Here is a 13,347-nt window from a genome sequence, read left to right as displayed (position 1 = left end):
AGGAGTGTCATTGGTAATCCCGTGTCTTGCATAGCAGTTACTGGTCCGGCCGGATAGAAGGAAAGATTACTGGATTTGTTTTTGTTTACCCGTCAAGTTTTGTCCGAGAGATTTCTTCTTGCACGGCGATAATAACTATACAGCGCCCTCTGCTGTCCTCTCTTTTCACGGCCAAACCTTTAGGTTTATTTCCGATTCAGCCTTAGGTAATTAATTAAGGCGGTCTTCTTTGATCTGACACGACAGGTGATACCCATGACCAGGAACAGAACAAAATAACACTTTCCATAGACTAGGCCTCTTGTATGTAAAACATACAATTACACTTGTTAGATCTTCACATATCCAGATCTATAATAACTGGTTGGTCTTTTGTTCTCCGTGTTGCAGCGGTCTTTGAAATGCCGCGTATTGTTTTACGGCGTAGTGATGGGTTTTGTGCTGTAACACTGCCAATTTATATCATGAGGTGTTATTACGATGCAACGTCACTGGTTGGTCATGATAGCTGCTCACCAAAATGGCGCTCTGTATTGCAATGGTGATGGACACATTCACCCTGCGGCGTTAATTAAAAATGATCGGGCTTTCATTCCCCCCCCCTTTGAAGTAATCCTCCGATGGGGAAGGTGTGCATAACGGCGATAAATACATTGAATTATTCTCCTTTTTGAAATAATGCTTAAATAGGGGAAGGGAAGCGTGCATAACGGCGTTGTTAACAACGAAGTCTCCTTCATTGGCGCTTTACATAAAACTGAAATTAACAAATACAAAATAAAAAATGCAAGAAATTCAAATACAGGAGCAGCAAAATATAAAATACTAAAAGCAACCAAAATTCTGGACCAACCAATAGAGGAGACATTCGAAAAGCATTTAACAAGAAAGTGAAAACAGCCATACATTAACAATAATATTAAACAGTCAGTTAACAAATCAATTAACAAACTAATTAATTAATTCATCAATCAATGCATCAGCCAAACCAATCAATCAACTAATGAAGCAAACAAAAAACAACCAACATTCAATTAACAATTTAATTAGTGATGAAATGCCATCCAGTACAATAATTAAATCAATCAAAAAGCGTTTTTAAAAAGGAAGTGAGGACATGACTTCTTAAAGTAATCCTGCACGAATTAAATTAATTAATTAGCGGACAGTTCAAAACAAATATGCAAACCACAAACCAACTACTGTACAATTATGAATAATCAAGACAATTTTATCCATTCTGATTGGTCGAACAAGTAGAGCCATGTTTTGTGCGATATAAACACGATGAGAAGTGTTTAAAGGCACAGGACACTAGTGGTAACTTCTCAAGACATATATTAGCATACTTGGTAACGAACAATGGAGAGTCGTTGTAAGAAACGATGCTTTTTTTCAGAAAGAGGTAATTTCTAACTCAAACTTTTGAATCTGAGAAAGACTTCAGGTCTTTGACAATTACCAAAAGTATACCTTGCTTTTAAAGTTAGTTTTACTCTCCCATTACCAAACGTGGTCAGTGTCTTTAAACATTAACCGTGGCGCACAAGCTATATACGTATAGGCTCTAATTTACGAGTAACGCAATTAATACATTCTGGTAAAATCTATTTAGTATGCACGCGTAGCACAATCATTGAGCGTAACGGAGCCAAGGACGTGACAGGAATTAACAACTTATAGAAAAGCACTTTACAGTTGTTTTCCAATTATTACTTCGCTTTAGAACAAAAGAAGGGAATTATTTATGAATTGGAAAGTGGAGTATAGTGACTAGCCTAATAGTGGTTCAGGGTTAAACGTTTGTTTCAAACCTTGCAGGGTCTTTGCCAAGTGATAAAGGATCTCTCATTATTTGGCTCAGTCCTTAATCGAACGACCACGACCCTGTTTAAGACCTTGCCCCCCCACACTCAATCCTATAGAACCTTACATTGTGTTTACAACTTAAATTCCATTTACCCTAAAACCTAGATTTTACTAAATGAAGTCAAGGTGGCTTATTGCATGTCAAAGTCAAGATATTAATTAAACACAAAACGTTTGACCAAAGAGCTAAAATGAGGGAGGTCATCAAAGAGGAAGCCATATTGTTCGTGGAGCAAATTGTCAGTATGTCTTTTTTTTGCGCGCTATTTTTCCTAATTAGGGGCGAGTTTCTCATTGTTGCCACGCTGTGGGCCCAATTTCATAGCTACTCATGCAAAAAATAGAGCCCGGCATAAATAACAGGATGGTAAACTTACTCTGTCAAGCATTCTTTTGTGCGTTGAGCAGCTCTACAAAATTGGGTCAAATAAGGCTTGTGCAGGAATAAGATCTATTTGTGACAGAAGTAAATTCACGTCCATTTTGCATGCAATAAATGTTATAAACCGGACTTAATTCACATCATTGTAGATTTTGTTTTGGTTTTTAATTGTACAACGTTTTGATTTTTGTTCAAGTTTCACTAAAAATTGTTGACAAAATGTTTCTCCCTAATGGATTGTGGCAGCAATTATGGTGAGAAGTCATTGTCAGATTGTTTGATATACATGTTTGCTTAAACGTTTATATAAACTGACAATCGTAAAGACTGAATGAACGTAGATCGAACCGCCCACACTGTACTGTCACTGGTGGCATCCTGGTGACAAATAATAATAACCACTGTTTACAGAGCCCCCTCCGGTAATGGCAATTATGACGTGCTGAAAGTCTTCAAATAACAATTCCAACAACCCAGCAGCAGCCAAAAAAAAAAAAAAAAATGCACCCGATAATAATTTTTATTTCCACTGTTCTCAAAACATCACTTTTATAACTCGCGAGATATTTGATTGGAAGTTTTCCAACCATGATCATCTTTATACCATAAAGTTCATGTTAAAATCTGTAAACATTAAACCAAAGTTGTGCACACTCTAATGAGATGGTTTCCATGAACATTGTTTCTCGCGAATGGAAAACAAAACCACTCCCTTTTTGTATACCGAGACTCAACTTTCCAATATGCGCGAGACTTCCTTGAAACGCAGCAGTTTGGATACAATACTATCAAGGCAACGATAGATGTCTCGCGTGAATTCAGATTGATGAGCTTCTTTAATCTTCTTTGAGACAAATGGCCTGAACACAATTACCTTGATCATTTCTAGCTCCAGACCAGGGAAAACGTTTGGCATTGAATTATTTTAATGTATTGTCCAAACCACACCTGCCTATCCATGTCCTTTCCCCCCAGGAAGTTATGCATCCCCTCTAGAAACAAAGTGGTGTCCCATATCGTCGTTGCAAATTAGATCCCTACTTAAATCGCTGGTTCCCCGAGTCTTACTCCAGGATATTCGGTCGTCAGTTACTTCGATTATCCAACTGTAGATAATGCTCCCTTTAGGTATTTTATTTCCCAGGCCTGTCGTTTGCCTACGCATTTAATTAGTGTAACTGTATGTTCCCTGTGGTCAAACTTCTAATTTGGCTTGAGGGCATGCTTTGTATCCCGAAAACGGAAACCACGAAAACGTAACTTTTACTTTGAAGAGACTGTTCATTAATATAAAGTTGTTAATGGATGCCAAAGGCTTTGTTTGTGGTTGCCTGAAGACATCAATGCTTTACTGTAGTGTTAATAGTAATAATAATGTAATGTCAATGCTATAGTGAAGTGGTCATCATTTCACGTCATCCCGCACGCAGGATTCTGAGCGTTTCGGGTAGTAAGATCAATCTTTCTCAGGGGACCTTTTCTTTGCAATATACCAGCCTTGAGTCTCAGATCGGGCAGCCTTCACTGCAAATTATGCACTTGATTTTGAAGTCATTAATAATGCTGTCAAGTAAACGGCTCCCACTAAAGTTACACAGTTTTAGAGAAAGAGGTAACATCTCACTCAAATTTCAAAAGACTTTAGGTCTAAGCCTTTTTTTAAGGCAACTGCATGCACACACATTTTGCGTCCTTTTTCGTTCATTATTCTCTTGCAACTCTGATGACCAATTGAGTCCATATTTTCACAGATGTTTTATTACATATGTTGGGATTCACCAAGTGAGAATACTGGTCATTGACAATTACCAAAGGTGTCCAGTGAACTTTTCATACACGCGAAGAAACACTCCTAGTGCTATCTCCCAACACTCTCAACAACCAATCTTGTGGAGTGTGGAGAGTTCTCATTTATAGGTGAGACTTTTCACGTGTACTTGCAACACATGATACCTTCCACACCTTTCGTTATAGGTGATTCTCATATCAAAACTGCACGGCAAATATTTGACAGCCCCCGGTCAGTGGGCACTTCACCGATAATAAGCTTCATGAATTGATTAGAATGGAAATTACTGGCAATGACCGCCTATCATGTCTTTCTTTGAACAAACATGAATACTGGGCAATTATATTAAGGTAAATTAGCGACTGGGGAAGAGGTTTCATTTCCAATGAACCCATTTCCTAGAGGGGTTATCGATTCAAGTACACCAGCCAAGTTATAGACTCTAAATAACACATTCCAAGGAACTGGGTAAGACGTTCTTATCGAATCTCAATTTGAGCCTGAAGATTCTTACAACATTAAAAGAAAGTTACATCGATTGGCTTTTGGAAGAGTTTAATCATTATTTTGTTCATTATTTTGTTGGATGGGAATAGAGACCCCTATCCCTTGTTGTTTATCAGGCAGGCAGTTTGTAACGGTGTCCGTCATGCAAACAATTCCGAGATTTCTTGTTTATTGTAAAATGGGCCCCGTTGTCCCTAAACATGTTGACATTTTTTGACAACAAAGTTAACCTCTAATTAAAATAAAAACGGTCGCAAATAGGTAAAAAAGGAACAAAGACGCCACCAAAACAGTAAAACAAAACACAGCATCAACAGTCAACGACGACGGTGATAAAAAACCCACGACAAACAAGCAGAACCAAGAAGAGGTTCATAAATCTTATACTTGTGTTTTTAGTTAAATAAGTTTGTAGTCTACGTTTAGTATTGCCAGAAGTTTGATACACACTTTTAAGTGTTAAAATAGAATACAATCACACGTAAACTTTTGAAATTGAGTTTAATTCCTGCCGTTGGTAGCGCCCTTCCGAAGCCTCACATTTTACGAAACGATGTTGTGTGTGACGTCATCAAAAACAAATTGCTTAATCTTCCAGATGTCTTTATGGTTGTATGGTTACTGTTAATATGATCGGTGACCAAGCAAGGAAATGATTACACTGTCTTCGTTTTTATCATTTGTAATGGCAACATAGTTTTTAATGAATAATTTGTCCCCCAAGTTTCAGAATTTGCATAATTACTGCCAATTTATTTGCCGAGAGATTAATATCAAGAAAGACAACAAAACTAAACAACAACAACAACAACAACAACAACGTCAACAACAACAACAACAACAACAACAACAACAACAACAACAACAACAACAACAACAACAACAACAACAACAACAACAACAACAACAACAACAACAACAACAACAACAACAACAACAACAACAACAACAACAACAACAACAACAACAACAACAACAACAACAACAACAACAACAACAACAACAACAACAACAACAACAACAACAACAACTGAAATACGGCCAAGGCAACCATGTACTTCCTATGTTTTGTAATGGAAACATAATTGATATTATGAACAAGGTGTCTCCAAAGTAAAAATAATTTTTGAAGTTATTCACAAAGAAATAAAAAGAAAGACACAAACCCCAAACAACAACTGAAATACAACCTCCTCATCTAAAAGTCAACCACGTACTTCCTATACTATGGTAGTCAGTCCGTCAGCAGAATAAGGTCATCTTAATGTTAAACTTGCAATCATTTCGGTCCGGTTGCTGGGATACCTCGAGTTGCTGATGGCCGGGACCGCAAAAAAGAATACCATCTTCCCAATCCGATGAAATGCCATTGAATTGCCGGAGGGCTTGTCATTGTTCACTCAGCATCCATCGCTGGTACCTCTACCGATCGAGTTCCGTTATGTCAGTCTCCCTCCGTTGTCTCTATGTATATTATAACAAAAAGGTAAAAAACAAGCCTCTGGCGATTGCCATGCAGTGCTTAAAACGAATCAACCCCATAAGAGTATGCCGACTTACGAAGTCTTTATAGCGGCTCTTGCCCGTTGAGACTAAGGGGAGAAAAATGAAGAAAGTTCGGCGATGAATCTAACGAGATGAGACGAGATCGTGTGTGTTCAATTTGACCATTTAGATCTGTATCTTTGGATTTAGGGGAGCCTAAACGGATTGGAGGGGACGGACGCTCGTCAAGAGGTCTTGTTCTTATAAATTGTGCGTTGATAAATCATGGAATAGAAATAAATTGATTTGGTATACTAGAGGGGCTGTCTTTTGAATTTGAAATTGAGGGGAGATAAATAGAGAAACAAACAAAACAGTTTGAATTCCTGAGAGGTTATGATGCACTCGGAATATTTAGACATTCATGAAATCAAGTTGTGGCCTGTGCAGGGCACCTAAGGGTAACTTTCTTATTGAGGTTTAATTTGAAAGGAAATGAACGAGTCTTATAACTTGCGAGAAATGCCATCATACCGGCTAGATTAAAATATCAAGTTCACTACACAGCAAAAACATTTTCAAAAGTAAACCTAAAATGAACCATGGTTACCATTAAATGTGAATCAACCTTTGATGTCCACTTATGCATTCAAGAGGTATAATGACGTTCTGTGAACTCCCAAACAACTTAATTTGGGCCAATTTGCGTATTTTGTTCAACCTCCTTTTCCCCCAGCTCCAACAGTTTCAAAAATCGTGCACATGTAATTTAACGGTGATTTTAGGATTCGCCATATGTTGCAGGCCTGTCGAGTGGCGTGCTGAAAATGCATCCAGTCCTGGACTGAAATTTGTCTTCTTGGTCATGCCTTTTTCATGTAATCTGAATTATGTACTAATTGTAATGTTAAACTTGTCGATACTTTGTAATATTCGCCATCTTGAAACCAAGCCTAGCCGAACCAACCACTCGGTCCCCTTCCTACATGGTTACAGTTAGAGTGGTCTGAAGCTATCTCATCGTAGCACAACCGAAGACTTCCCAATGATCGCGGATGCTTCAACATGTTTTATGGTCAGGTCGCCAAAAACGCCTCAACCTCCGCCGACACTTTAGGTCTCTTTGGCCCGGAGTCAAATATCCACTGACCTAGATGTCCGTACACATCTCTGTCTAAACTATAAATTTTTTAAACAAGAACAACCAGGCACTACACATGGCACTATTTCTTAGAGCTGCTCGAGCACTAAAGGTAGCTAAGCACATGAAAGGTATACGATTACCTGAATAAGGTTTCCAGCCAAACTCCCATGTCACATGAACAATTTGTGACTGTCATCCTCCTTATTTCTGCATGGCAGATAATATTGTTTTTCACTAAAGAAGCTCCATCAAATTGGGCCCAGGTCTTTTGATCCACTTCTCAACTTCACTAAACCTCCCAGAATAATCTTTATATGTGTAACAATCATTGCTAAGCAAACTGTGGCGTCACAAAAAAAATCACGTTTGAAATTTTATTGACAACTCGTCTGAAGATGAATTTGCGTGCTTGTGAAAGCGAGCACTGGTTCCCAATCAATTACCTTTAACCCAGATGTTTCGTTTTGTAAATTGCACTAAAATGATGTTATTTACTCGAAAACAACCCATTTTAGAGTTCCATGAGACGTCATCGAGGGCTTATGACGGGGATACTTAAGCATATAATGCTGACCCAACTTAGATCGTGTAAACGTTAACTGAAATTTATTGATGTGGAAGTTAATTTTAGCGGATTGCGGGTAAGGAAACTAGGCCTAAGTAGTGATTTATGGTCATGGACAATAGTGATATTAAATCATTATATATTAGTGTTTTATGTGCATATATAGGGCGCCCCAGTTTTCAAGACGGCTTGCATATATACTTTTTATAATACGTGATGTACAATGCCAGCCGTTAGCATTAAATCAAATGTCCGTTTAAACATTGCGTGCATTAGTACAGATTGAAACACAGTGATTGTAAAAAAACAAAACTCAAGATATTATTATATTTTGTTGCTTTGGGTGAGGGTATATGGTTCGCTCATAAATATTCCGCTTGTATAAGATGCACATTGAAGTAGGTCGTATAATAATGTAATTAGTTATTTAAAATCTAAAAGGAACCGCTTTCGGCCGAATAGTGCATTGCTAAGCGTATCATATCTGTATAATACGTTAATAAATAGGTCACGGGCTAACTGCGCTCTCTCGCCCTGCCCCAGACCGGCTTGTGCTGCAATCAAACAGACCCTGGTATATTAGTAGACCCGATGTGTATAAATCTTCTTCGTTTTTAGGTTAAATGGTTGGTTAGTAGAGAAAGGAGAAGGTTAATATTTAGAGTAGATTACCGGACGTACATAAAGCCTTGTCTGTAGTTGTTTTCTAAATGATGAATGGGGAATGGGCCTGAGTTGTAGGAGGGACAAACTGAGAAGTGAACCGAATGGGTGGTGCTTGACCAAAATAAGACGTAACTGATTTGAAGATCACTAGACATTATGTCTTTAAAGGAGACTTTACCTTTGATCGGTAGAGTTGGTCTTTGAAAATCGTTGAAACTGTTTGTTATGAAAAGCATATGGTTAGGTAGATAATTTGAAAGTCGAATATGATGATCCACACAAACATGCCTCGAAATTGCACGGTTTTCCTTCAACGTCGCGAAGAAACACGGTCGGCCATCGACGAGAAACATTACGTCGAGATGTTGTCTCACAGCATGCACAACTAATTGTGTGTACCAATAATTAAACATTTAAAATAAGGCAATTATTCCCTTGATTTGCCTCGTTCTTAGAACTGGTTTCTTTGTAACTAAGTTACCATGTCAACGTGTTTGTTTTGCTACAGGAAGTAAAATATTGACATTGAGCATGTCTCCTGGCCTAGGATGCTTTGTCAATACGTTTAAGAGAACAAATGACTGATTGCACTTTACTATCAATGGTCTGTCATCAGTGATTACAAGTCAATAGAATGGTCTAATGCAACTACAGTAACATTAGGTCAATTCTTCTGATGAGGCAGCTAAGCCGTGTCTGACACAGCGACTTTGGCTAAAGCTATGGCTTAGATAATGCGCGTCTGCTCCTTCTTCAACACTGGCACACGCACTGAGCCGTAGCTGTATGTAGCCGAAGTTGTCGTTTCGGAGACGGCCTCATATTATATTGTTTTAAGTATTTAGTTGTGTATGTATAATCACTGTATTCTCACTGCACTTTCTCGAGTTATGTGAACATTTGGTACATGTATACTGTTCGGGTGGGATTCGAACCCATGACCCTTGCAATTTTAGAGCAGTGTCTTACTAACTAGACTACCGAAATTGCCCGGTAGCTAGAGGCAGTTGGAACAAAATATAGTCCACGCCAATACCCCGGGCAAACTCATTGCAATGCAACTGAAATTTCTTCCTGCCATTTTAAGAACAGTTGTACACTGGAGAGGCAAGCGGAATGGATGTGTTCAAATGATGAGTGTTGAGCCTTCTGCCCGGCAATGTGAATATTTTGCTGTTCATGGTCAGAGCTAAGTTAAATTGTTGGAACTCTTATTTTGGTGTGTTTGTCGGTACTACCCAAGCCATAGTACAATACAACCCTCTTAATATGTCAAGAGAAGATGCACCAGAATTGGATTTCTTAGGAGATCGTTTTGGGTCTAGTGCAATGCCTTGTCCGTGAAAAACTAGGGCCCAATTATAAAGGGCTGCTTAAGTACAAAAAGTAGCTAAGCGTATTTTTGCTTAGCAGAATTGTTTTAAGCACTTAAGCAGCTCTATGAAATTGGTCCCAGCTCCTTTATCCAGCATGTGACGTTGGTAATCGTTTCGTGACCACTGTATATGCACTGATGAGCACAGGATCCGAACATAATTGCTTCTCTCCAACCGGCAATACAACAAGAGAGTTTGTGCAAGATGAAATCGGTATCCTGAATACGGACCTCTTCTTCAGTACGATTTTTTTTCCCAAAATTGATCTTGGATCTTTCTGTAAGAATGACTCAAGTGAAGAAATCACAATAAAAATGATCGTAGATATAACGAACCAAGCTTTGTAATTATGAACTCAAGCAACAAGACTGCATTTAAATCGATTTCTTAAATAAAACACATCTTCAAAAAGGCTTTCATGTTTGAGGAAGATTTAGTTTCCCCTCTCTAGAGTTCACGTCAAAATGGGAAAACTAATTGCTATCCTATAATAATCACACTTTTTACGCTACATTGCATAAAGCAAATGACTGAAAAAGTGTCGATGAGCAAACACTAATATATAGACATCAATCTTTGTCTACTTATTAAAAAATAGTCGACGAAAAAAAGTGCAATGGGCCTGGTTTTCTGACAGCTCTGTGCAGTTCTTGTATGCGTTCATTAGATTCATTACAAGGCATCGTGTAATGCTTAATAAGCTCACAACAGGCAATTTCAGGGCCTCTTAATCGCTCCTAAGCCAATTTAACCGTCAATGTGATTTATACATCGTATGTAGCGCAAGCAAAATACAAATGTTAAGCGGAAACGTGTAATGGATTGCGTGTAAGGAGATGATTTAAACGCTGGTTGTAGAATAGGTATCCACGTACATTATAGGAGATAATAGAGTGGTGATCTCGAAAGAGGAAACATTAGCCAACTTCTCTCGATCAGTGGAAATATATCTTAAAGATGTACTTTTTGGAAGCGATTACTCAACATCCCCAAAACAAAACTGGTAGCATCCAATATAATATTGGGAATCAATGTTCTTATATAATACCCTCATAACATCAAACTCGTTTCAACTACTTTCTTAATTTTAGTCTTGTTGCAAGACGTTATTCGCACTATCACTCAACAATCGCGATCCCCTGCTCGCTCCTTCCTCGCAGCGCACACTACTATCGCCTTGCAACATGACTACATATTTTTAGAACGTAGTAGACACGAGTTCGGTGTGATGAGGGTATTATTAATAAGAACAGTAATTCCCAATATGACATGGGATTCTTACCAGTTTTGTGATTTCTTGTAATGCTTTCTTGCCAGTACTCGACTTAACTTCAGAAGATGACACTCTACGGTATTAAGTATCATGTATTGTCACCGTGTTGTACTTTTCTAGAGGAATGGGAAACGTATGTCTAATGTGGCAAATGACTCTCTCCATTAATGCATTGGAGTTTTGATTTCCTTAAAGTTATATCTCATGTACTTATAATTACTTCCTTACACATAACGATGGATGACTTTCGGTTCATCTTATTTCGAAGTTTTGCCGACATTCGTAAAGTATTAATGCATCTTACTACCATGTGTTGGACATTGGCCTATTTATTACTGATGTACTTCTTATGGTGTTTAATGGTTGTTCATAATGTCGGACAGCCAAACTAAATATTAGGGTATTGCAGACTCTTCTAGTATCGGTAGCTGTTAACAATCAGTATTCTCACTTGGTGTATCCCAACATTACATACAATAAAAAATCTATGAAAAATTTGACTCAATGGTCATTAAAATGCAAGTGAATAGTAGGAAGAAAAAACCCACCATTGTTGCACATATTGTGTGCTTTAAAATGCCGTTAAAAAGGCTGCAGGTCTTAAGTCTATTACTATTTGAGTGAAAGATTACCCCTTTCTCAAAAACTAGGATCTACATTTACTTCAGAGGGAGCCATTTCTCACAAGGTGTTATACTATCAACAGCTCCCCATTACTCGTTACCAAGTAAGCGTTTATGTAACACATATTTTAAGTAATTACCAATAGTGTCCAGTACCTTTAATAGATGTAAACATGTGGTACGCTGCACTAAGTGTGGAAGAACTCTTTGAAAGCTGACGCCTTACTAGATTGACTCAGAACTGCCCGTCTGTTAAGTAAGTTATTATTTAAAAATAAGCGGTTGTGGCATCCGTTCTCGATATGCCAATAAAATTCGACCTTGGTTCGGGATATGCTCCGATTAAAACAATCATACAGGATTTGCAAAGAGCTTTAGTGCCAGCTCAAAACGAAAACTTGGTTACCGTCTGCAATGTTTCTTCCCAAACCCCTCCCCTTCCTTCCCCTCCCCCTAAGTGTGGGATTGGAACAAAAACAGAATGTTGTACAAACTAATTAAGATTTTGACTTGGCCTGGGTTATGATTAGTTTGTCATCTTGAGAGCTTACAGGAGCGAATCAATTGATGATGCCACTTAAGCCACGCAATACCTCTACATCTTGCAAGGTCAAGGCGATCTGGACTAACATTGAGTTGAAGTTACTATCTGGCACTAATTTGCAAGCCAGCTCCCAAAGAAGCCACTAACCTATGTTAAGCTTATTTTATTTATTTGCATCCCCATAAGACAATAAATAAATACAGCGTGATTTCTCCACCTAGAGAATATGAAACCGGCCTGATTTTCACAGAGTCATCTGTGAATTTTTGTTGGTCTGTAAACTTGTTTTCAAAAACACTGATTGGACGATCCATTTCTAGATTTACATCTGGATAATAAAATAAACAATCCCTTTAAATAAATGCACGACTTAATAATTTAGTTTAGTATCAGTTAAAGGCACTGGACACCTTTGGTAATTGTCAAGACCAGTTTTCTCACTTGGTGTATTCCAATATTATTGTTCATCGAAGTTCACCAGGGAATAATGAAAGTAAAACACCCTTAAGAGGGGGGCCGTTTCTCACAATGTTTTATACTGTCAACAGCTCACCATTGCCAAGTCAGTTTTTATGCTCACAATTATTGTTATTAATAAATAACCAATAGTGTTAGTGCTTTTGACAATTAACAACAACATGAAATGACCTTTGATGAGAATGTACTTCTGGCTTGTTGCGGATTGTCTCGTCTCGTTCATTCAATGCCCGTTTCTCTGAGGGGGGTTTAGCCTATATTGATGCTGACATCACTTCAATGTTCTTTTCCCTACTAGTCCGTAAGACACGGCAGCTCACTAACGTTGATTACATCGCTTGACTGGTACACCTTCAGACGGACGTCCTTAACCATTAATGATCCCTTCTTCAAGTATCTAAAATATTACATGGGAATGCTACAAAAACAGTCGCCATGGCAACCGACGTGTTTCTGTCACATAATCTGTAATCGTAAAAGTTTTTTCTGCGATTCGGAATGACTAGCCAGATTAGGTGTAGCTTTGTTTCGGGGTATGAATGAGTGTGTTTATCAGAAGTTGTTTACAAATTGGAATGAATCCCCATGTTTCTCACGTCTCACCCTTCCTTGGTGATGATTAAACTTCTGTTTGCTTACATTGTCTA

This window comes from Asterias amurensis, chromosome 8, assembly GCF_032118995.1.
Source record: "Asterias amurensis chromosome 8, ASM3211899v1".
NCBI lineage: Eukaryota > Metazoa > Echinodermata > Asteroidea > Forcipulatida > Asteriidae > Asterias > Asterias amurensis.
The sequence above is the reverse complement of the archived record's forward strand: the minus strand, read 5'-3'. Positions refer to the sequence as shown.